Here is an 11,825-nt window from a genome sequence, read left to right as displayed (position 1 = left end):
TGATGATGCAACATTCTAGCACATGACATGGTATTGTCTTTGTAACAACCCAACTTTGTAAGAATTTGATTTATAGCAAGATTGTTAACTACAAAGTGGTTTGGTTCTTCTAATGTGTCTACCTGTTTGTTGGACAAAGATTACACATAGAATGTTAACATTTAAAATCCATGTGTGTAGGTGGTCCAAGAACTGTGTGAAGTGTGACAGCAGAAGGAGGCAGCTAATACTGAGGGATCTTTATTTGTTTCATGAGTTGCCATGGGTAAAAAATTCATGGAGTGGCCAACCTTCTGATGATCAGTCATATTTAGCTTGTAGCTGGTTCTTGGCAACCACAGTCTCTCAGTACTTGAAACCCTTCCAACTTGGTAGGACCTAGTTGAGCTTGCATTCTGCTGGCTTAGCCTATGGGGAGCCCACAGGTATCTCCACACCCCAAGGACCTTGTTCCTCAGATGTTTACACAGGGTATTAGTCTTATCATTGTCAGTCCCAGTAAGGTCAGGAACCTCATTTCTATTTAATTATAACAATATCTGATTTAATGTAGTCCTTTTAGGGGGACTTTCGACTAGACTGGTGATTTCATTGCTATAGGGAATTTCCAGTGAGGGGACTCCCTCTAGCAGTTTCCAGACTCATTATCTAAGTGGGACAGTGGGAGGGTAACTTGCCAGGGCCATATATCCAGTATGTGAGAGGAGTCAGCCCTAGTCTTCTTGACTGCAAGGTCAGCCCTCAATCACGACAACATGATACCACTTAGATGGTACTTTAAGGTTGGCAAAATGATTTACATGCAATATCTCTTTTGTTCCTTACAACCATCTTGTAAGTTAGGTATTATAAGTATTATTATCCCTACTTTATAGAGGAGAAAACAGGCTCAGAGAGATAGAAAGGCCTTAGCCTAAGAGGGCCCGGGTCTCCCATTGCATCCTGGGTCATCTCCAGTCACCCTGATGAATATCAGACCATCGGACCCAGATGGCTCTGGAGGAGAAAGTGAGGCTGGTGATCTTGCACAGCCCTCCCTCACTCAAATCAAAGTCAACTGCACGTCATGTCATCATTTCTCTGATGCCATGTTCCTCTTCAAAAATGAAGGACAACACATCCTGTGAATAGACCAAGACACCTGAATGGGGACCCAGCTAGTTGGATAACTCAACTCATCCTTTCCCTCTCCAAAGGAAGGTAAATTTTGATGGCCAGAAGCTGCATACCTGCTAATATAATGCTCAGCCCATAGTTGCTTGTATTCTATAAAGAATTAGACAATATAACACAGAGCCATGAAGAGGACAGAAGGGGAATATTCCCTTGGGAGCCCCATGCTCTCTGATGCTGCCATAAACAACTGAAAAGCTTGTTGGCTAGCTCCTTTGGCACCTCTGCTATGGTAGCTAAGGGAGTCAGACAGTGGACTCAGAACTGCACAACTATAGAGCACATCTTCAATGCAATGAGAAAGAGGGCAAGGAAGAGACAAGTGAAGGCTTGGAGGTATGGTGTTTCAGCAGTTCCCACATGAGGCTTGAGTCTTTCTCCCCTCATGTCATCATTTCCATGAGTGAGATGTTTACAGGTATCTGTATCATTCTGGAACCCCAGCTCATGCTGCTTCACGACCCACATACAGCATACACTAGGATTGTAGGAGTAGGCAATGATCAAACTGTAGTCAGGTCTAACCTAGAGCTGCCTATCTGTCTGAATTACTTCACTTGAGCTTATTCCTAATTTTCCATTTTTATAGAATAATTTAAAAATAAAAACTGATATTTATGTAATACTATACACATTATCCATTTGAGTCATTTAGTGCCCATATGTGGCTGGTATTATAATACTATTTTTGTTCTGTTGTTTCAGTCATGTCTAACTCTTCATTTGGTGTTTTCTTGGCAAAGACATTGAAGTGGTTTGCCAGCCCATTTTACAGATGAGGAAACTGAGGCAAACTGGGTTAAGTGACTTGCCCAGGGTCACACAGTCAGTATGAGTCTGAGGACAAATTTGAAATCAGGGGGATGAGTCTTCCTGACTTCAGGCCAAGCACTCTATCCACTGCACCACCTAGGTGCCTATTATAAATAAATACTATTAATATTGTTTTCTAGGTGAGGCTACAGAGGCCCAGAGGGGTTAAGTGACTAGCCCATGGTCACATAGCTAGTAAGTAAGGCTGGGGTCTTCCTTACACTAGAATTGGTACTCTATTTGCCTTGTCTGGCTGCCTTTCTAATGAGAATGTTCCACAGTCCCAACAACAGGAAGCACTTAAATACTTGTTTAATTGAATTTTGAATGAAAAGAGGAAGATTTCAACTCAATAATACACAAGATCTTTCTAACTCTCAGAAGTATCTAATGACCTAAGGAAAACAGTGAGTTTCCCATTTTTTTTCTTTGCTTTTTTGGAGGGGAGTGCAGTGGTTAAGTGACTTGCCCAAGGTCACACGGCTAGTACATATTAAATGTCTGAGACTGGATTTGAACTCAGGTCCTCCTGACTCCAGGACCAGTGCACTATTCACTGTACCACGTAGCTGCCCTGAGTTTCCCATTTCTTAGAGGTATTAGCAGTTTAGATTTAGCTACTGAAGGGAACTTAACAGTGGTTTATCCCAAATTCCTTCATTTTACAGAAGAGGAAACTGAGACTGGGATTTTGGGGAGAGTAGAGGAAGGGAACTGATGTATCCAAATCTACGCGGGTAGTAAGGGGCAGAGCCAGGATTCAAACTATTCAGTGACTGAATGATCATCCATCAGGAATGTCTGTTTTAAGGTAACTTTAAGGACTCTTCCAACTCTTAAGCTTCTTAGTCTGATATGCTTCCATGAACCTGATAACCAATATGTCACATCTAGAAAGGTCACAGTACCCTTGTACTGAAGGCAAAACAGAAGTCTCTTTTGGACTAAGGACTCAATTGTGGGTGTGAAATGGGTTTAATGATGGCAGATGTTTCACTAGATTGCCCAAGGATAGTTCTAATAATACACTATGGTCATGGAAATTGTAATGTCTACAGTTATAATAGCCTCATACCTAGACTGTGAAATATTAAAGGTCACTCATTCCACAATAGGAATAGATAAGTTGGGTGTTCCCTTATGACCTGGAAAGGACACAGCAAGCCTGTAGGGTTCAGGCTTTAACAAGAAGATGAAAGAGCTCTGTACTTGATGAATTTGTGCCCAACTTTGGAGGCCTGTGCTAGCCTCGATATCTCAGGGCTATTTCTTATCAAGTAAGAAACAGGGGGGGTAAACACACAACCCAATTTGTAATATAGCAATACAGATGGAGTTTTGTTTTTTTTTTTTACTGAATCAGTGAAGATTTTACTGTTAGAGATAATTATATTGTACTCTATGATGAAACTTGACATTCTTTTCAGATGGTGTTGTAAATAGTCAATGCAGTGCTATAGTGCTATTTCTCATGATGAAAGGAACCTTGACCTCTTGGTTTCAGAAGAAAAAAAGGAACCAAAAGTCTTAGGTTCATTTCTTTCTGTTCCAATAATAATAATAGTAATAATACCTAACATTTGTATAGCTCCTTATGATTTATAAAGTCTTTTATAGAAGTCATCTCATTTGAAACTAACAACTCTGGGAAGTTAACAGAGTGACATATATTACAAAATGCTGGACAAGCATAAGGCTTGGAGAGACAGCAGGGGATGATGGACACAATACCTGCCCTGAAGCCAGGAAAACCAGAGTTTATATCCTGCTGTTTGTATTTACTAGTTTTTTGACCCATGGTGTGTCACTGTAATTACAACTAGCATTTACATAGTGTTTTAAGGTTTGCAAAGTACTTTATGTATGCTAATTCATTTTGTCCTTTCCACAACACTGGAAGGTTGGGACTATTACTATTGCCATTTTATATATCAGAAAAGTGAGGCTGACAGGTGACTTGCCCAAGGTGACACAGCAAATAAGTGTCTGAAGTAGAATTTGAACTCAGACCTTTCTGACTCTAAGTCCAACACTATGCATTGTGTCACCTAACTGCCACTTCTGAGCCTCACTTTCCTCATCTGTAAAATATGTGTATTTTATGTTTAATAATAAGCAGAGGCTAATAGAGCTTATCTTATAGGATTGTTGAGAATCAAATGAGAATGCATATGAAAACTGTGTATACCTTAAAGCGCTATAAAATATCAACTATTATCTAGTTTTACTACATCATTGCCATCTTACAGGTTAAAAAAGCCCAACATACTCAGAGAAGTAAAATGACTTTCCCAAAGTCACACAACTAATAAGTGTTGGAGCTGAATTTCAAGTCCTGGTAGTCAGATTCCCATTCCAATATTCTTCCCTATGCCCAAGGAAGTCTCCCTTATTTTGTTCTTTCTACCACAAGTCACATCTCTCATCTGATCAGTCTGTAAAGTTGCTTGCTTAAGTGAAATCCTGTTAATCAAAGGGAACACCAAAATAACAACTGGTGATGAAAATTGCTTATCAATCAGTTAACAATCATTTATTATGTGCCTACTGTGTGCTAGTTCCTATACCAGGTCTTGGGGATACAGAATCAAAAGCAAAACAGTCCCTGACCTCAGAGAAGTTATAGTTTACTGGAAGAGACCACATGTACCCAGAGAAGCATACAATATATAGGAATACTCTCTCCTCTCTTAAGTTTTTGCTCTGATGGTTCTCCTCCTCCCTGTCTGACTGTTCCTCGTCAATCTCTTTTGCTTGGTCTTCATCCATGTCCCAGCCCCTAACCATGGGTATCCCCCCAGGCTCTGTCCTGGGTTCTCTTCTTCTCTTCCTTTTTGGTGATCTCATCAGCCCTCATGGATTCATTTAGTATCTTTATGCTGATGACTTATTATAGCCCTATTGAGTGTATAGCATTATGCTAGGCCTAGGGGAGACAAAGTTTAGATAAGGCATCCTGCCCCTGAAATTTACCATTTAATAGGGGGATAAGACACAAACATAGGCAACCAAAACATAATTTTGCATGATAAATGCATTAGAGAGAAGGAAAACAAAGTACTATGTGAGATAGAAAAGGCAAAGTCATTACTAATTTTGAGGATCTGGGATGACTTTCTGGAGGAGATGACATTTGATGTGGGTTTTAAAGGATGAATAGAAATGCAAAAGTAAAAGAAAGGGAGGGACAACCTTCCAGGTATAAGAAACAATACAATGAAAGGCACAGAGGTGGGAGAGCACAGGGTATTTGTGGGGAACAGATCATAGGAAAATAGATTTAGGCCTTAAAAGGACCTGAGAGACTGCTGAATAATACATAGTACTTTAAACATTATTTCATTTGATTCTCACAACAACCCCATACGTCTCACTTTACAGATGACAAAATGAGACCCAGAGAAGTCATATGACTTGCTTAAAGTGACACTAATTTTAAATCCAGTGTTCTTTCTGAGAGCTATCTGGCTTGGCTTGTTCTACACTGGGACCAGCACCCTCAGGATGTGACTTTGCTTGAATAATTAATTAGTCCATTGAGCTTGGGAACCCAGACCTATAGAACACAAAGTTGTTCCAATGGGTAAGTGAATGAATGCAAGTTGACTAACCTACCCTGTCACCTGGCCCTAGACCATGCCTTACATTCATCTGTCCCAGACATCTTGTCTCCCCTGCCACCCTGCCTGTATGGCACCTCCTCTCTCCTGAGTTTTCCATCTCTTACTCTGAGAACAGTAACTAAATCACTACTGCCGTTCTTTCTGGAAAACACATCACAATTGACTGCCCTAAGGCTCCAAACATCATTCCTATTAATTTTGCATAGCATACTTTTATATTAAACATTTGATGACAAAAAAAAATTTTTCTTACTCAACAGCTTCTTCTCTTATCCTAGTTGTGTTGACTTTGTTCTAGCAAAAGCTCTTTACCTTCATATAACCCAAAATTTCTGTTTTGTTTTGCATTTACTTGCATCCTGTCTTTAGTTAAGAACTCTTTCCCCTAGTCATAGTTGTGAAAAGTGCCCGATCTGATTTTCTTATAATTTTTATGGTATTTAGGTTGCATATCCATTTTGAATTTATTCTGTTATATGATGTGGTGTGCTGCCCTAAACATAATTTCAGTCAAACTGCCTTCCAGTTTTCCCAGTCATTCATGTTAAATGAAGGCCAGTCTAGATCCAAAAGTTTGAAGCTGGTGTTTTCCTGCCATTTTTAAAAAATAAAAATAAAATCTGATTGGACTTCTCCCAGTTCTCTTTTCCTTACTCTGATGGCTTTAATAATAAATGAAAAGAAGAAATAATGACAACCTTGAAACCAAACAAGTTAAAAATGGGGAAAGGAGAAGTTGTTAAATGACAGGAGAATCATTGAAGCAAGATCTGGAAGAGACTTATAGCCCATCTAGCATAGCCCTCTCTTTTTTTAGAGCAGGAAACAGGCACCTTGTGTGTCTTTGCCACCATTGTTTTCTTTAGAAGGGACGGTCCCTCAGGGATTGGGTTTCTTTTTTGTTGTTGCTGTTGTTAATAGACTTTGCACAACATCTAATACAATGGTTTGTATGATATGGTGTTTATAAATGGGATCTGAATTTGGTTTGGAAATGACTGGAGAGCTTAGAAGAAAGATGCTATGGGCATACCATGTGGTTATCATGCCAGCCTTCTCTTTGAAATTGGCCATAGTAGTGTAGGTTGACTGAAGATTCAAATGCCAGATCAACACTATTAGGAAATCCATAGTTAGTAGAGGAGCAGATGGAAACATTGAAGCATATTACCCACATATGGAAATAGTTGCCTGAGGCTAGGAAAGCAAATAGTATAAATAAATTTAAATGACAGCTAAATGTTTTTATGGCAAGTAAAAGAGTTGATGGATAGAGAACAGGGAAGCAAACTTGAGATGGCACTAAATGGAATAGAGCCATCAATTCATGTTTGCTACTTATTTCTAGGACTCTAGAGCCTGGGAAGAAGTGGAAAAATGTGTATGAGGACAACTTTAAAAACCGAGGCTGGAGCAGAGCCAAGGCACTGGGAGTCACACATGAAAAACATTAAGTTGAAAAAGAAGAGCAATAAACAATCCCAAACCCTACTGAAGAGAGAATAAAAACCCTTTCTTAGGAATATTGTTCTTTTTCCCTATCCTGGGTCAGAATTATGTAAGGAACAAAGAGTTGATGCCAGAATTTTTTAAATTTTTTTTAGTAGGGTTGCCTGACTAATCCAGTCTAAAGGAGTGTGCTCTTGAGATGTTAACTGGGAATCAAGACTCCTAGGCACTCTTCCACAATATCATTGCCAATGTGATCTTGAACATGTCACTCCGTGCTTCTAGGGTGGGGCAGAGGGAAATGATTTCACTGCTTTTGGAGCCAAATATTCAGAAGAGATTGGCAAGGGTACAAATTTGGTAAAAACTGGGTTCTCTGAGTTGAATCCCAGAGAGAGAATAACAACCCAGGAGAAGAGAATGTGCTGCCACAAAAAAAAAAAAAAATTTTAATGGCAGGAAAACAACAACAACAACAAAAAAGGGCTGCTTTGGACATCTATAGGAGAATGAAAGAAAGAGAAAGTTGTAGAAAAGCAAAGAAAAGGGAAAGGAATCAGAGGGAATTAATATCGTCACTATCAAGAGGAGTACATGTGCATGATGGACCTTGAAGAAGAGAGACCTGGGTCTGAACCATGCATTTGATACGTATTTTTTTAAACCAGCTATTATTTATTCTAAGTCTCCAATTTCTTGTCTGTAAAATGAGTATAAAAATATCTGTAATATCTAACTTTGCTTATAAGAATCCATGATATAACACCTGTAGAACACTTTACAAATAATAATAGCACATTTATATAGCACTTCAGGGTTTGTAAAACACTTTACAAACCTCTCTCTTTATCCTCACAACAACCCTGTGAAACAGATGAAGATGAGGAAACTGAGGCAGACAGAAATTAAGTGACTTGCCCAGGGAAATACAGCTAGTATTTGAATCCAGGTCTTTAAGGACCGAAAGCATTCAAGTATCAGTTATTATTAGCTCTGGAAGATATAGCATCAACGTCTGATCCCTTTAAGCCCCCAAACTTTTTATTTTAATTATTTTATGTGGAAATAATTCTAAAACATTTTGTAAATGTCCTTTTAAACAGTTTATTGAACATTATTTAGCCTTTTCTAGTAATTTAACTTAAGATCATCATTGAGAGGCAGTATATCTACCTCCTTCAAGAACCCATTTCAGATCTCCTTTAATTCTAAAGACTTCCCTTAGTTGATTATTTCCAGTTTTGCCTGGCACAAAATAGGGGGGAAATAGGTGGTACAATGGATAGAGCACTGGCCCTGAAGTCAAGAGAACCTGAATTCAAATACGGCCTCAGATACTTACTAGCTGTGTGACCCTGAGCAAGTCACTTAACCCCAATTGCCTTTCTTCTCTACCCTTCTACCCCTCCTCCCCCAAAAAAGAGCTCAATATATATTTATTGACTGACTACTTGATTATTGTGGAAATAATGCTGGATTTGAATTTAGGAAAGCCCTATGTTCACATCTTAGTTGTGTGATTTTGTGCATCCTAGTTTTCCCAGCAGCAAAATGGGAATAAATAATACTTAAATGACCTGCCTCACAGGGTTATGGAAGAGGAAATGCTATAGAGATGCGGTATGTTGTTATGTGTTGCAAACATTGCTAGGAGGTGGATTCTTATTCAAATGCCTTTAAGTGTTAAACTCTGTCCCCACCCTGGCTTCACTCCAGTCCTGGAATGTTTAGAAGCTGGCAAAGCCCTAAATAGGCACAGTGCTGATAGTCTCAGAAGCCCAGATTAGATTGACCTATTGTTTTAGGGTGTTTTCTTAAGAAAAGGAATCAGGGTAGTTTAGCAGAAAGGTCACAGCAACTGAAATGATGTAATGGGAATGAACAGAAAGTCAGGGAATCCTGACTATTTCTCTTATCTTATAGAGCTCCCATTTAAATGGCACTTTAAAGTTTCCAAAGCCCTTTCCCAACAACAAGCCTGTGAGGTCCCTGGCTCAACTTATATTATTTCTATTTTATGGATGTTGAAACTAAGGCTCAATGACATGATGTGACTTGCCTAGAGTTTCACTGCTGGTGTCAGAGCTAGGATTCAAGCCAAGGCTTTCATTGGAGTGGTGGGGTGGCAGAGAAGGTTGGGCTTGGAGTCACATGACCTGAATTTGAAATTTGACTCTGCCACTTTACTTCCATGTGTGACAATGGGCAAATCACTTATCTTGGCCTCAGTTTCCTCATCTGTAAAATGAAAGAGTTGGACTAGATGGCCTCTTAAGGGTCTTTTCAGCTCAATCAAAATTAATACATGTTCAGAGAGGTTCAACATTAGCTTGGCATAATGTTAATGTTAATTAATAGGCCTATGTGACCACGTATCCCCTTTTCCCTTGGAACAGGAGCCATGTCCCCAGGTCTAAAGGTACACAGATATTTCAATCACAGATGTCTTGCAGCTTCCACAGCTGTGATACATCCTGAGTCACACAGAGCTCATTGGGGGAGGAGCTTGCCTAAGGAGGAGCTTGCTTAGGGGGAGGCTTGCTTGTAGGAGGGCTTTCATACCTTTTAGTACTAAGTTAATTAGATACTGAGTCATGAGGGTTGTGGTGCCTTCTGGCTGAGTCTGTTAACTGAAAACTATATATTAGGAGGTTGGCATATTATTTTGGGGGATTGCTTGTGAGAAAGACCTCTTGATTCCCTGAATGGGACTCTAAGTAGCTCTTTGTTAAGAACCCCCTGACTACTCAGAGGTTTGTGCTCTCCTGATCTGGTGGTATATGTACATGGTTGTATTACTTTGTTCAGACAGTAGGAGCCCTGTCTGTTGAATCTCTGTGCTAATTTCTTTGCTTATATTTTCTACTTATCTGTAATTAAAGTAAGATTTTTTGACCCCTTTAAAAGCTGTCTTTCCTTTAGCAAAGTTGATCAAAGAACTTGTGCTTGCAAGCGCATCCTGGGTGTACTAGGGTGCTTGCTAATACACTTGGCCCTCAATTTTTAATCTATATCTATATTTCTGTCTATCTATAGATCTATCTATGGTAATTATAGTTAAGGCTTATAGACAGATCTATAGATAGATATAGGTATATGTATGTTATCTATCTATAACTATGGATCTATCTAGATACAGTTATCTATAGATATAGTTATGACTATATGCGTCTATCTATATCTATATAAATATCTGTCTATAGACAGATATATTTATATCTACACATACATAGTTACATATATATGCAATATCTACATCACAAATACATATGCATATCCACATCCATACTATATTACACATATATATTACAGCAACTTATACAACCATCTCTTAACCTAATAATTTGCATTAATGGAGGGAGCATCTCATGAATCACAGATTCTTGAAGTACTGAAGTAGATACAATCTAAAAGATACTTTTATATCTGTAAGGTAGATTTTAGTTTAAGTAAGGTATATTTTAGTGTGTGTAAAGTGGATTTTTGTAATTATTTCTTAAAGTTCAGTTCCCCAGGATCCATAGTCATAACAATCTCTTATTCCCAGGTATTAGATATGAGTTCCCACAATTAAGGTTCAAAACGTCTCCACCATGCTTGCACAGTATTATATAAATGATAAATAATATAAACATCCACTGTGACTGTGCAGTGAGATACAGGGATGAGGTGATGTAAACTTGTGAGGTTATTGCTGGAAATATGCCTTCTTTGTCTATTATTACCCTATAAAGCAAGTGGGCAGTGGTCAAGGAGTGGGCAACCTTAGGGGTGAATGCACAAATGCTGTGAATGCTTTGACTGACCCCCATCAAGGCTTGGGGGGAACCTCAGGGTTGAATGCACAAACTGGAATGCTGTGCATGCCTCAACAGGCCCCCATTGAGGCTTGAGGGAATTTAAGGGATGCACAAGTTATGCCTGTTTCTATTGTCTCCATCAAGACATAGGAGTAGTTACCCACACTTCTCACCAGCCCCTGTGAGAAGGGTGATTATGAAATGCTGTAGGAGTTTGTCCTCCCATTATCAGCAATCTTTTGTGAGAAACAAGACAAGGAAAAAGTAAGATTATTAGCCCTTCTTAGTGTCTTTCCTGTCCAACCAGATCAAGAGTGAACCTGTGCTAGCAGCCCTCCTGTGTCTTGTGTTTATTTGTCTTACAACATCTATTATTCAATTCAACAGGTATTTATTAAGTACCAACTTGTACAAAGTGCAGTGCCAAGACCAAAAACAGCCCCTGCCCTTGAGAAGTTAAAATACTAGTGGAAGGAAAGACTATGAATACAAACAAATAACAAAATATGTACAAAGTGACTTCAGTAATGGGGAATAAACTATAGCACTGGAAAATCAAGAAAGGCCTCAGGTATAATTACCATTTTATAGATGAGAAAATTGGGGTTCATAGAGGTTAAATGACTTGTGCATGGTCACACAGGTAAGTAACAAAATCAAAATTTGAACCCAGGCCATGTGACTCCAGATCCACCATCCTTTCTGCCCATTTACATTCATTCTGAGCCAATTAGGACCCAAATAATAACCAAGTGGGGCTTGGTCTGGGACCTATTGTTGGCCAATCAATGAGAGCTAGACTGACTTGGGGTTAAGGCTGATGTTTAAGGGGAAAAAAAATGGTTTCAGAGATGAAAGAAAGGGAAGGAAGGAAGGAAGGAAAGAAGGAAGGAAGGAAGGAAGGAAGGAAGGAAGGAAGGAAGGAAGGAAGGAAGGAAGGAAGGAAGGAAGGAAGGAAGGAAGGAAG

This window comes from Petaurus breviceps, unplaced genomic scaffold (assembly GCF_028583685.1).
Source record: "Petaurus breviceps papuanus isolate PSGF00001 unplaced genomic scaffold, PetGlider_PUasm1.0 90591, whole genome shotgun sequence".
Classification (NCBI taxonomy): Eukaryota; Metazoa; Chordata; class Mammalia; order Diprotodontia; family Petauridae; genus Petaurus; species Petaurus breviceps.
The sequence above is the reverse complement of the archived record's forward strand: the minus strand, read 5'-3'. Positions refer to the sequence as shown.